Source organism: Mauremys mutica, chromosome 1, assembly GCF_020497125.1.
Source record: "Mauremys mutica isolate MM-2020 ecotype Southern chromosome 1, ASM2049712v1, whole genome shotgun sequence".
Taxonomy (NCBI): domain Eukaryota; kingdom Metazoa; phylum Chordata; order Testudines; family Geoemydidae; genus Mauremys; species Mauremys mutica.
In genome coordinates, this window is record NC_059072.1 from 106,980,729 (window position 1) to 106,995,044 (window position 14,316).

The 14,316-nt window shown below is 44.3% G+C and overlaps 1 long non-coding RNA gene across 1 annotated transcript; it reads right to left on the bottom strand.

The window, feature by feature from the left end:
• Nucleotides 1-332: 332 nt before the first annotated feature.
• LOC123376098 lies at nucleotides 333-1,393 on the bottom strand. Its single transcript, XR_006581684.1, has 3 exons — nucleotides 1,271-1,393; nucleotides 709-884; nucleotides 333-500 (listed from the first exon to the last, which is right to left on the bottom strand). It is a non-coding gene; the product is annotated as an uncharacterized LOC123376098 (long non-coding RNA).
• Between the last annotated feature and the right edge of the window lie 12,923 nt (nucleotides 1,394-14,316).

A 14,316-nucleotide genomic window follows, 5' to 3' on the forward strand; every position in this document is an offset into this window, starting at 1 on the left:
TTGGCATGGAAATTACTCCCTTACAGTCACATTGCATTAGGTGAGTGTAACTACATCTGGGAAAGTCTGCATTTAGGAAAATTCAAGTCTATTGGAATAGAATTTACATCACCTTAAGCAACACTACTGATTTTGCCCCATTGTCATTTCCCCCACCTCCCCACCCCCTTTTCCTTTACAAACAGTTATAACAGTTTTGCTTGAATTTGGTACTTGGGCTAGTGAAGGAATTGTAGCCTTGGCTAGAGCATGGTATCTGAGAGACCAGTCCTGCCATGGACATCACTCCTGATTTGAAGTATCCTCTGCTATTCCTTGGCCCTTCCCTGTAACTCTGCTAATCTATGTAATCTGAGCTGGATTCTCTTCTCGTGTATGCCAATTTTACCCCAGTGTGCCTCCACTCACTTCATTGAAGTTGCTCCTGGCTTACATACGTGTAAGTGAGAGAAGAATTAGAGCCACCGTCTATCTCTGTGTCCATCATGGGTCTCTAGGCACTAAATAGAAAATAGAGAAACAAACAAATATTTGCATCACACATTGATCATCTCTTAGTATCCACATCCCACTACTTCTTCCCCGTTCTGATACATAGCAACCCCCTGATATTTCAACCCTGTGTGCTCTCAGTGCACCTCAGTCATGACCTGAAGGGTGGTGGTAGACCACCCTACAACTCTGATAATATGCCTCATTTTTCTTTACCTGTATACCCCGAGCTGTTTCCATTCTGGGTCTGTCCTGAGTAGAATCTTTCAATGATGTCAGATTGAGTGAATTTTGTTATGTGGACCAGCATCATCAAGGAGGCAACTATCAAATACCTTTTCACTTCACGAATGTTGACTCCTTTAGACATTTTCTGCCCAATGTAGTAGGTGCTGTAAAAACACAACAAAAAGATGGTCTCGGTCTCAAACTGCTCACACTCTAAGTATTTTATTTTTAAGTGTTCTCTATAAATGAGTGATGCCCGTGAACCACAGTGGTAAAAAGTTCCTTCCGTGAATATGCCTCATTCCCTATATTATGCATCCCAGGAATGCAGCACACATCACCACAGATCTGGCTTTTAGCTGAGCTACATGTTAACATATGCCCATGCGCATAGCAGCAAAAAGCCCTACAGAACGACCATTTAATAGTGTTCTTTCATAAAGTTGCTCCTGTCTGTTTATTTGACATTAAAAAAATGGCCCTTCTAACAAATGGAACTTGAATACAAAAATGTAGTGACATTTATTCTCACAGCTGCCAGCAAACTCACATGCACCATGAGTCATTCCAGATGTGGATAAAAACAAAGTGTGCCTATGAAAGCAAGTTCGCTGATCCCTAGGAGAGTTGGTTTAGGGGAAGAGCTGCTGCATTGACTTCAATAGAACTCAAGAGAACAGACAGGTTCTTCTTTGGGGGTGGGGAGGTAGTCGTCTCTTCCTGAAAAGGAAACAAGGAAACAAATAGCTAATATACAGATATATAGAGAGATTTTAAAGTAAAGGATGCACTGGAAGACTTTGCTACTGCTGCTTTTCTATTATAATACTCATGCCACTGTGAGCCCGAGGTGGAACAGAGGTAAGATTTAAATATTACAAACAAAAACTATTTATGGGAAAACTCTGAAATTGCAGAACGGCTCTGACATTATGATTTTTTTTCCATTTGTCACCCCCAGCTCTTGAATTTTTTCCCATTCACAGCAGGTTAAATGGGAAAAAAAAATCTCCTCACTTTCTTTCTTCTTCCCCCTTCTATTAAAATAAAATTAGAAGCAGCTTTTTCAGGACATGAAATCCAGAAGAAAAACCTTGGCAACCACAAGGAGCATAATTCAATCTTCTCTCCTGGGCAGGTGTTAGGGGTTTAAAAGAAGTAGCTACATAGGACAAAATTTACAATCCCTTCAGGATACAGGGCACCTTAGTAATAGAAACTCTGAATCTGGGGGACTAGCATGTTTCATATACAGAAAGCTGTCAGTATGAAGCTACATGGCATTACCTATGTATATTTATACTTTTTTTCAGTGACTTACAAAGGAAGTATGTGTCCAGCCAATTCAGGAATTACCTTATGTGGCCCCATCCAGTATCTTTACTAATGATTTTTTTTAACTTTCTCTTTTTCTTTATTCTCTCCACTGGAATTTGGCTGTGGATCTGTGACTGCTTTGGTAACACTGTCTGGAATGGGGAAAGGAAACACCTCCTAACTGAATTTTTTGGGACTGAACCTAAACCCACAGACATTTCAAGGGAACTTTGGCACCAATGAAGTACAAGTTAAATTTATTATTCAGTCCCTCCTCCTCCTTCTGTGGGCTTGATTCCTTTCTAACTGAGTCTGTGCTTATAACAAGAATTGGATTTTTGAAGGAGCATCAGTGAGTGAAGTTGGATGAGACTTTAACTCTTCTCTAGGAGGCAGTGTTGCCTAGTGGCTAGCATGCTGGGCTGAGACTCAGAAGACCTGGGCTCTATTCCCAGCTTTGTCACTGGCTGTGGGACATTGAGCAAGTCTCTTTGGCTCTCTTAGTTTCCCCATCAGTAAAACAGGGATAGTGATACTGGCATCCTTTGTAAAAAGTGCTTAGAGATCTACCAATGAACAGAACTGTATAAAGCATTACCCCATCTGTGTGTCATACTGATAAGGAGATAAAAAGGAAACAACAATTATGCATTGCTCTTTGAAATAAATCTTACCCCTGGGTGGATCAGGGCAGAGAAGTTGGGCATCTTGTCAGGACTGATGTCCTTGAAGTAGAGAGGACAAAAATTACTGCTATACATTCTTTGTTTTTATTGATTCAATTACTTTAATTTATTGAATTCACATAATTACTAAAGTCCAAGGATCATGAACAAAATGTGGAGGGAAAAAGAAGAGGGCCCCATTCTCCCCCTAGTAGCTTTTAGAGTGTGGTAATGCTGAGAATTGTAACTCCATTTTCTGGCACATTTTTGGGGCAAGCATAGGGGTGGCACTGCCTGGTGAGCCCTACTTAAAAGAGGTCGGAAATCCAACTCCCACCTGCTGGTGTAGGGGTATCAGCTCGAGGCAAGGGGCTTCAATAGGGAGGACTCCCTGACTGTTCACTGGCACCTGGCTCTCTCAGCTTCATGGCAGCTGCTGGAGCTGTTTCCAGGCACTCTTGCTACCATAGCTGCCCATTAATTCCTCCCCCCACCCCATGAAATACCAACATGGCAGCCCCTCCCTTAGTGGAAACCTGAGAATAGAGTGTTGAGCCTTACATCTTGCCCTAAAGGTCAACAGATTTGGGCTCTGTCAGAATAGTGGGGGAAGTCAGTTTCAGTCAGGGGCCTTCCATTGAAAATAACCTGTCCTCAGTCCTAGATGGTTAAACCTGGAGATTGCTAGCTTGAGCACCATCAGCTGTTAAAATCAACTACCATGACTGTGAATAAGGGGGTGGGGCGCTATCTCAGATGGCCAGGACTCGAACCATTCAGCAAAGTCAACAACCTGCATGGCATCTGGAAGTGAACAGAATGATGGAATATGTTCTTTGGGGTTGTGACAGTGTTGGGACTCACCACCGTGGCGCCTCCCACTGGTCAGTCTGGGAATTAGCTCAGTCCATGGGGAGCGCCCTCTGCTGGTGGTGTCCCATCCATCTCTTGTCCTCCGTTGGCATCTGGACCCGCATTGCTCCCCGCTTGATGGTGTCCTTCTTCAGGCCACTGCCCCTCCAGCAGTGTCCACTAGTCCATCCTCACCCCCTTCCATGGGGGTGGGGAATTAGCAACAGTCCTTGCACCTGCCTCAGTGGCTAACCACAACCCCCAAAGTCTAGCGCCTTGTCTAAAGAGCTGGTTACAATTTGTCTCGGCCACCATGTGGCCAGGTGCAGTACTGCTCAGTCCAAGGTGGTGGTCTCCTGCTCTGGAGACAGACTGTCCCCCATGAAGATCTGGGACAGACTGCCTGCTGCTCTTCTGGGCAGCCATTATATAGGGCCTAGCCTAGCCCTGATTGGCTGGCTCTAATCTCGGCCCTGATTGGCTCTCAATAGGCCCTTCCCTGATTGGCTGCCGGTCTGCGCAGCCAGTCTCGCCTACTCTAGCCCCCTCTCACATGGGGGTGGGGCAGCCACCCCACCACAGAGGTTAATACCTCTTCACAGAGAAGCAGGCACTTTCCAGCATCTCCTGTAGCTTTCTAGTAGTCTTCCAGGGTGCCCCATGGTGGAGCCCATTACACAATCCAGTCTCAAAGGGACAAAGGCCTGAATGACAGTAGCAAGATCCTGATGTGAGAGAAATAGTTGCAACCAGATGTAGATAGGGGAGAAAAAAGCCCCCTTGGCCACCAATCTCTGTGTGTGTCTAGGACAATCTGGGAGTCCAGATGAAAACATATTTGTATCAATAATGAAGACAGGACACATCCTTACTATTCACTCAGAATCCTTCCCTCAACCCTCAAGCATCACCTCCATCTTTTCTGAGCAAAATCTCAGCCAGCTAACTCTCATCCAAGTCCTGATCTAGGCTTGGCACTGGGAATGCAAAGGCAGCACAACATCTGGATCTGATGAAAACCTAGAGCTGCATATCATCTGCATACTGACCGGTAGCATGAATTGTTTAAAGCAAACACTCCCTCACAAAACAAAAAGTCCCTTGTTAGTTAATAGTTGGCCTTCACAGTAAAGATAAGCATTGGAGGTTTGGGTAAAACAGTACCTGGATCAGAATCCCGCTATCATGGATTTGGCCTGTCTCTGCTCCGAGATAGTGATGGGCTAAGATGAGAGACATTTAGTTAAATCTCTGAACTTTGAGAGCTCTTATAAATGGAACCTAGGGTCTGAATCACACTGTAACAGAGCACTGGGCCTTAGGTGTATGTGTACATCCACATTATCCTGTTATAGCCTGTATTTGCTCATTTTTGAGCGCTTGTTTGAAAAAAAAAAAAAGAAAGGAAAGGGTCTTGGGCCGAATGGTGGTTGGGAGCTTTATTCTACTTCCCCCTTGTGGTGAGTTTCATCACTGTTTGGTGTGCACTATTCTTAGCCTGGGTTTTACCAAAAGTTAAAAAAAGGCAAACAAACATCTTTCTTTTTTCTTGCTCATCCCTATTCCACAGTAATGTTTGTAGTGCCACATGGAATATCACACCCACTCTGTCTCATGTACCTGCCCATATCCAAATGTGAGATGTATCAGGAGGTAGCCGTGTTAGTCTGTATCCACAAAAACAACATGGAGTCTGGTGGCACCTTAAAGACTAACAGATTTATTTGGGCATAAGCTTTCGTGGGTAAAAAAAACCTCACTTCTTCAGATGCATGGAGTGAAAATTACAGATGCAGGCATTATATAATGACACATGAAGAGAAGGGAGTTACCTCACAAGTGGAGAACCAGTGTTGACAGGGCCAATTCGATCAGGGTGGATATAGTTCATTCCCAGTAATAGATAAGGAGGTGTCAATTCCAGGAGAGGCAAAGCTCCTTTTGTAATGAGCCAGCCACTCCCAGTCCCTATTCAAGCCCAAATTAATGGTGTTAAATTTGCAAATGAATTTTAGTTCTGCTGTTTCTCTTTGAAGTCTATTTCTGAAGTTTTTTTGTTCAAGAATAGTTACTTTTAAATCTGTTATAGAATGTCCAGGGAGATTGAAGTGTTCTCCTGCTGGCTTTTGTATGTTACCATTCCTGATGTCTGATTTGTGTCCATTTATTCTTTTACTTAGGGACTGTCCAGTTTGGCCAGTGTACACGGCAGAGGGGCATTGCTGGTACATGATGGCATATATAACATTAGCAGATGTGCAGGTGAATGAGCACCTGATGGTGTGGCTCATGTGATTGGGTCCTCATGTTTGTGGGGATGGTGGGGCAGAAAGAGAGTCCCTGAGATAGGATAGACTCTTCAGCCGGGCTAAGTGTGTGGTTGGATAGATTAACAATATTGTTAGGTGAGCTGAGGTTACCACTGTTGTAGCCCCCTGTGAGATGGGATCATCTTACAATGGAGGCAAAGCTTGACAAGGAGCAACATTCAGAACGGCCCAGTGAGGAACTTGAATGGAGATGAGGCACATTTCTTTTACACAGCTGAAGTTTTCTAAAGCCTCAATTCCACTGCTTGGCATTCTGATTTCACTAATTTACTCTGAGAAACAGCAAGATAATAACAGGTCTTTTGCAGCAAATGTAATTTTGGATCTATAATGAGAGATTCCCCAGCCTCCCTGTAACAAGGTACAAATAAGAGGTGTGATTATTACAGATGAGCTTGAACCAAAACTCTAGAGCTGCATAGATGTGCAAAGTGGCCAACTTCCAGTAACTATAGAAACCATGGGCCAAATTCTGTTTTTTTTCCTATAAACCAGTATAAATCTGGATTAACTCCATTGACTTCAATGTAGCTGAGAGCAGAATTTAGCTCATTATCTGTATTCTTGGAATTGCTTGGTTTTATAGTAGAAACCCTAAAGCCAGGCTTGTTTGCACATTTCAATTCACGTAGTTATATATTATTAGCTTTCAGAGCTTCCTGATCAGAATCAAATACCACACAGCCAATGAGGTGTGTTTGTAGTGTGGTTCTCTGGGTGAAGATGCAATATGATTCCTCAGGGGTGAGCTTCCTTCGACAGTGAGGAAGCAATTGTGTCTGTAATTTCACCCACCATTGAAGGCTGTGGAAGGAGGAATGGAAAATGTAAGGTTGGAAGAAGGTCAAAGTTTTCTCACTTGGTCCATAAACATTGCTATAAATCTCTCCTCCCACTCTCTGCAAAAGTAGATCATCTATAATTCCATAAAGCTTTGGATGTATTTATTCCCTGGATAAATTTCCTGTGTTTGCCGCTGGGGAGAAAGGATGCCCGTCTACCTTGATTTCCCCAGAACAGTCCTAATTCTTAGTGTTTCATCTAGTGTTCTGGCAATATAAGTATTGAACTTGAGTGAATGGCCATTGTTCAAGTCACTACCATTTTGAGTTACATGCTGCTGCCTATAGTGCTGCCACAGCTGTAGAAAACTGGTTGCTTTCGGAGCCAAGTGGGACAGGGAAGTGTGTCCATGCCCAACCAGTCATTTCACACTTGAGGTAGGGTTTAATTCTTCATCTGATCCATGACCAGACGCCCATGCCAGGTCCATGGTGGTCCTGGCACATGCAGTCTATGCATTCCATCCTGGCAAAGGTACAAGGTGAATGACCAAAACTTTTTATATTACTCTCCTCTTTCCCACCCTGCTCCATATTGCAAATTAAACCTTGCCCACCTACTTTCTGCAGCAGCCTCTAGGATTCCCTGCTGATAGTAATACTCATCACTTCTGGCTTGGATGGTGCAAGCAAAGGGAATCTGGCTTGAATACCGCATGTAATTACCACACAGATGGACACACACACCCAGTAGCCCCACGTGTACTGGGTCATGGTTTTGGCTTGTTTAGAACATGATGATGATTGTAAAGGTCTGGCCCAAGAAGGAAAACAAATTACACCAGTTGGTCTTGGAATAAGAGCTTTTTAAATGCAGTGTCCTTTTCAATTGCTCTGATTTCCATAGAGTACTTATTATCTGATTCATAAAAAATGTATATACAACTATGAGGGATTTGAAATACTATGAAACTTGGCCAATTTTCTATGCTTGTGTGTAAAATTTGCTCCTTCTTACACTGTAAAGTGGTGTTTCCCAAACTTGGGATGCCGCTTGTTTCGGGAAAGCCCCTGGCAGGCCGGGCCGGTTTGTTTACCTGCCGCGTCCGCAGATCCAGCCAATTGCAGCTCCCACTGGCCACGGTTTGCTGCTCCAGGCCAATGTGAGCTGCTGGAAGCGGCGGCCAGTACATCCCTTGGCCCGCGCCGCTTCCAGCTGCTCCCATTGGCCTGGAGCAGTGAACCGCAGCCAGTGGGAACCGCGATTGGCTGGACCTGCAGACGCAGCAGGTAAACAAACTGGCCCGGCCCGCCAGGGGCTTTCCCTAAACAAGTGGCATCCCAAGTTTGGGCTGCCACTTGGCAGTAAAGAAAAGACATTGCAGTAAAGAAAAGACTTTCCTTTTATCTGGCTTCCATGATTGCCTTGAAGGGTGCCTGGATCCCATATTATTTTGCTTGTTTGACACTATTGGGCTAAATTTTTCACTAGTGTAACTCCACTGAACTCTGTGGAGTTATGCAAGCAGAGCATTTGGACAGTTATATCACCTATCCTGAATTTCATGGGTTCATACCAATTCTCGGAGATCTATGCTTGTTACAAGTATCTGGAATCTCCTCATTTCAGGTTAATTTCTTAGTAGTGACAATGCAATTCAAAACACTGTGACTTTGTTTAAAGCAGTGTGGGCTAGTGCAGTAGTTTTCAAAGCCAGTCTGCCGCTTGTTCAGAGAAAGCCCCTGGCGGGCTGGGTCGGTTTGTTTACCTGCCACGTCCACAGGTTCGTCCGATCGTGGCTCCCACTGGTCGTGGTTTGCCGCTCCAGGCCAATGGGGGAAGCGGCACGGGCCGAGGGATGTGCTGGCCGCCCTTCCTGCAGCCCTCATTGGCCTGGAGCAGCGAACCACGGCTAGTGGGAGCTGCAATCGGCCAAACTTGTGGACGTGGCAGGTAAACAAACCAACCCAGCCCGCCGGCGCTTTCCCTGAACAAGCAGCAGCCCTGGTTTGAGAACCACTGGGCTAGTGGCTAGAACATTGGACTGTGATTCAGGAAACCTGGATTCTACTCCCAGCTCTACCACCGGGCTGATGGGTGACTTTGAGCAAGTCACCTCACCTCTCTGTGGCTCAGTTTTCCCATCTGTAAAATGAGAATATTGATTCTTTTTCTCCTTTGAAAAGTGCTTTGAAATATACTGATGAAAAGTGCTATATAACAGCACGTTTTTAAAATTCGATGTCATACAAACAGTGCCTCTACAAACACTTAATGGACTTAAATAATAGACTTACGGAATCAAATAAAGAATAAACAAATTTAAAATAAAAAATGACCAAAAGGAGAGAGAGTGAGTATAGAAAAGAAAAATAATGGGGTGGGGAAGGTGGGGAATGTATTTTCAGGTGGGCTCTGAAAATGGAGTGAGAGCTGATGAGGTAAAGAACTACAGGGAGGCTGTCCCACATGGCAGATGGTTCAGAGGAGAAGGCTCTTGCACCAGCAGTGGTGAGAATGTGAGTTTGTAACGAAAGGAGACTACTGCAGAGGGAGCAGACAAGGGACTAGAGGGATCCTGAGGTAGGGTAAAGCAAGCCCAGACAAGGTTAAAAGGGGCCAGATCCTGGTCCCCATTCAGGCCGCTTTGTACCACCCCAGCAGCAGAAAGTATTGGAAAGCCAGTGGACTTAATCCTTGGAGAGTTTTACCTACACAGGAAATCTCCTAGTGGTGTAGAACTGGCATAGCAGCTCTATACCAAACCTCATCCCAGCATGTTGCTGGCTCCTGAAACAGCGGGGCCATGGGCAGCCAGATTTAAGTCAGAGAAGCCTTTGTTCCAGACAGGTGGTAAAGGCTGCTTAAAAAAAAAAAAAGCAGATCAAGCATTCAGTGCAAGCCTGTTGCAGATGAATCAGATAATAACCATCAGCCTGGCATACATAGATGGGACACCGCTGCTAGAGACAGGCCTGCTCTAAAACCCTGGAGCTACACACACAAACTTTAGGAGTGTTTTGGTCTGGGTCTGAAATTTGTGGATCAGTCTAATTTCTTGTTTAAAGTTCCATTTACTGAGTACAATCTCAGCCTCACTGAAGTGAATGGGACTTTTGCCATTGATTTCAATGAAGCCAAGATTTAACCCATTATCTGTTACTCCATGTCCCATAGTAGGCGAGAATGATCAAAGACTTCCAGCACATGCATGAGGAATTGCTGGGAATTTGCTAAAGGTATCTTCATCAGAAGTGGCTTTAGCACTTTTGAATGCCACATGTGTAGGGTATATGGGTGTCAGAAGGTAATAGGGAAAGAAATTGTTGTTCCATGGAATCACAGAATGAAAGAAGAAATGTTTTCCCAATCAGCACTGAGTATACAGACCAGTGTTACCTGCAGACCTGCTTTGTGGAGAGGGGAACAGGCCAAAGTCCAAAATGGTAAACTTCCATACAGGTTTCCTCCTTCCATTAAAAGGAAAGGCAGGAACATTGGGCACACTTTCCACCCAACTTTCTCCATCCATTTCTCCTTCCCACTACTCTGAGGTAATAATAACTAATCATACTTTGTACTTCTATATTGTATGACACCTGTTCCTTGGAGAGATCCTCCCCATGGGTATTCTGCCTTTCTGGCGGTTGTGTATCTGCTGGATCTGAGACATGGTCCCTTGAACCAGCCTCAGTCTGTTACATAACATGGGCTTACTAACCCATTAAGTGGTTTAACCTTTAAGAAGGAGCAGCTTTTATCCCCTCAGAGGTTCCGAGGAGAGTTAGTGCTGTAACAATAGCCCAGTTGCTATTGTCTCATCATCAGTGTGGTGGTGATGGTGGGAGTTCAGTATTGGAATTGGGATCCAGAAGATGAATGTGTGAAAAAGAAAAAAGTAGACTAAAATAACAACCATTGCTCACTTTCGTTCCCACAGAGGGTTCTTTCTTTCATTAAAGCGTATGCAGGGGCATTTCTCGGCCCAATTTGCTGGCTACGGTTGGCAGCTCACCAACTCCCTTGAGATCAGCTCTCGTTCCTTTCATTGTTTTGAAATTCCTCACCAGCCACAGTGAATTAGGTCACCAGCCACAGTGACTCAACATTGCACACGCATCTCCGCTTGGAGGAGTCATGTTGGCTGTTTCCCTCCCCTCCCCGCTTCCAAAAAAAAAAAGAAAAGCTGGGTGAGGAAAAAGAAAGTTCCTGAAGGGACAGGGCATGCTTGCTCGGCTGGAGACTCAGGTTAGATTCCCTGGGGAGTTCAAGTGGCAGGAAGTTGCATTTCCAGGCCAGATACCCAAAGCTGCACTGTGGTGGCACATATATTGCCCGCACCCTCATGATACTTGAGGAGTAGAATGATGGGATTACATGATGACACAAAGTATTTGCATAGCTATGAACTTGTAAAGCTTCACTGACTTTGACCTGGAAATCTGCTTGCAAGGGTGAGACCGGGGTTTGAGTGGTGTGGTCTATTTTGTGGGCTTCAGGATAGCATGGACCAGTGTCCTGGTTTCTCTATTGTTTTGGAAATGGATATTGTCTTTCCAAACTGGCAGTGCTTATATGAGCCAGACAGGGGGAACCACATACCTATCTATAAAATGGACAGGCTGGGCAAGGGGAGTTGGGGAAAAGGCAGAAGATAGAGACACAGAAAGACTAGAGGAAGGGCTGGAGGCAAAAAGAAAACAGAGCAGGTGAGAGGACAGAGGATAATCCATGAAACTAAAAGAGGAGGGAAAAGTAGAAGATGGAAGGAGAAACAAAGAATGTGATAAGTATGGATGGTGGGAAAGATTAAAGCATACACAACTTTATAGTTATGGCAATTGTAACCCACAGAGGATGTTGGTCTGTTACAGCTGCACCCTGTTCCTTCCCATGGGAGCCTGCTTCTTTAGCTTAAGATGTACTGACATCTGCTTTTAGGTCTGGAAGTACCCCGTTCATTCCCTCGTGTTGGCCATCCTGGTAGATGTTGCACAACATTGTTTATTCCTGTCCCTGGAGAGGAGAAAAATAGTTGTTTTCTTTAATTTTTATTCATGAAATGCATATTGTATTCCTGTGGGTATTGTTTGTGTCTCTAACATAGGGGTAGGCAACCTATGGCACATGTGCCGATGGCGGCACGTGAGCTGATTTTCAGTGGCACTCACACTGCCCGGGTCCTGGCCACCAGTCCGAAGGGCTCTGCATTTTAATCTAATTTTAAATGAAGCTTCTTAAACATTTTAAAAACCTTATTTACTTTACATGCAACAATAGTTTAGTTATATATTATAGACTTATAGAAAGAGACCTTCTAAAAATGTTAAAATGTATTACTGGCACACGAAACCTTAAATTAGAGTGAATAAATGAAAACTCGGCACACCACTTCTGAAAGGTTGTCGACCTCTGCTCTAACACCCAGCTAAAATAGAAAATTAATGTTAATACATGTAACTGAACTATTTATTGCTATTGTCCATGGTTTGGCACTGGACAAACACCATTTCCAGTTACTCACTACTTTTAAAAATTGCAATATCGATGTTTAGGACATCATGCCATAACTGGAACCGTACATTTCTCGTAATTGCAGGAACTTCTGCTTCTCCAGACCTGCATGCCAAGTTGGCAGAAAGTTCTGGGAGCCAGAAAGTCCAGTAATTATTAAAACACAAAGGATTTTTTTTTCTCCCTACCAAGTTTATAAACAAACAGAACCACGAGTTACAGGGGACCGAGTTAGTATAGCCTCTTCTTGGACTGGAAAGTTTAAGGCTCAGTTGTGTCTGCAAAGAAATGAAAGGGGAGAGGACAAGGGCACAAGATTTTTCTTTGCCCAAGTGCCTCAGTGGAGAGGTTGGATACAAATGGTGCTTGTGCTCAGGTAGCAAAAGGACTATGGAAATCCAGAGAGGACAGGAAATGTCTAATAATGTCATGGCCCTGCTTCTATACAGATCAGCAGAGCTAGCCCAATGTGGAACAGAGGGCACTCTGCACCCTGTCAAAGGGAGGCTTGGTGGCCATGCCTCTGGTTTAGATGAGTGAACTGCAGAACTGTCAGATGTCCTCCATCAAAAACCCACTAAGATCAATGAACAACAGAGACCTACTTCCTGGAAGTGTTTGAAGCTCACTTCTGCATGATCTAACACAAAAACTGCTCCCCGCTCTCTCTCTCATCTATCTGTCCATTCTCACTCATGCATTATCCTGTCTCCGCTCAAAACCATCTCAGCTGCACAGGGCCAGGCTGGGTTTTGCAGAACCCTGAGCAAAGTATGATGTGCGTGGAATGAGGTTGTCTTCAGTAGCCCACATAATGTAGTTGGAGGGAATAGTTCTGAGGAGAGGATCATGGCATTTGGCACTAAGGGTCTAGATAGGAAAATGTGTCAGTTGTTAGTAGGGCATGTTAACTAGGCTGCTTGTCTTTGTTAGGCCATAGGGTGTTGCATCTCCCATGCAGGGAGGCGAGACTGTAAGTGAGTGTTGCTAAGAGGTCATTAGTGTGTTGGCGAAAATGGAGTCTGTCACACAAGCAAGTGCCTCTCCACTGAAGTCTTTGCAAATCAATGCAGCTGATTGTACCTTTGCAGCCCTACCAGTGAGTTAGAACATAAGAACGGCCATACTGGGTCAGACCAAAGCCCAGTATCCTGTCCTCTGACAGTGGCCAATGGCAGGCACCTCAAAGGGAATGAACAGACAGGTAATCATCAAGTGATCCATGCCCTGTCACCCAATCCCAGCTTCTGGCAAACAGAGGCTAGGGACACAATTCCTGCCCATCCTGGCTAATAGCAATTGATGGACATATCCTCCATGAATCTATCTAGCTCCCTTTTCAACCCCGTTACAGTATTGGCCTTCACAACACCTTCTGACAAGGAGTTCCACAGGTTGACAGTGTGTTGCGTGAAAAAATACTTTCTTGTGTTTGTTTTAAACCTGCTACCTATTAATTTCATTTGGTGGCTCCTTGTTCTTGTATTATGAAGAGACATAAATAACACTTCCTTATTTACTTTCTCTATACCACTCATGATTTTATAGACCTCTATCATATCCCCCCTTAGTCACCTTTTTTCCAAGCTGAAAAGTCCCTGTCTTATTAATCTCTCCCCATACAGAAGTCGTTCTATACCCCTAATTATTTTTGTTTCCCTTTTCTGAACCTTTTCCAATTCCAATATATCTTTTTTGAGATGGGGTGACCACATCTGCACACAGTATTCAAGGTGTGGGCATACCATGGATTTATATAGAGGCAATATGATATTTTCTGTCTTATTATCTATCCCTTTCTTGGTGTCAAGTATCAGAGGGGTAGCCGTGTTAGTCTGGTTCTGTAGAAGCAGCAAAGAATCCTGTGGCACCTTATAGACTAACAGACGTTTTGTAGCATGAGCTTTCGTGGGTGAATACCCACTTCTTCGGATGCAAGTGGTGGAAATTTCCTGGGGCAGGTATATATAAGCAAGCAAGAAGCAAGCTAGAGATAACGAGGTTAGATCAATCAGGGTGGATGAGGCCCTGTTCTAGCAGTTGAGGTGTTAAATAAGGAAATAAGGAAACAGATCAACAGAGCCAGACGTGTACCCAGAAGCCTCCTACTGGAAGACAAACCCAAGAAAGAAACC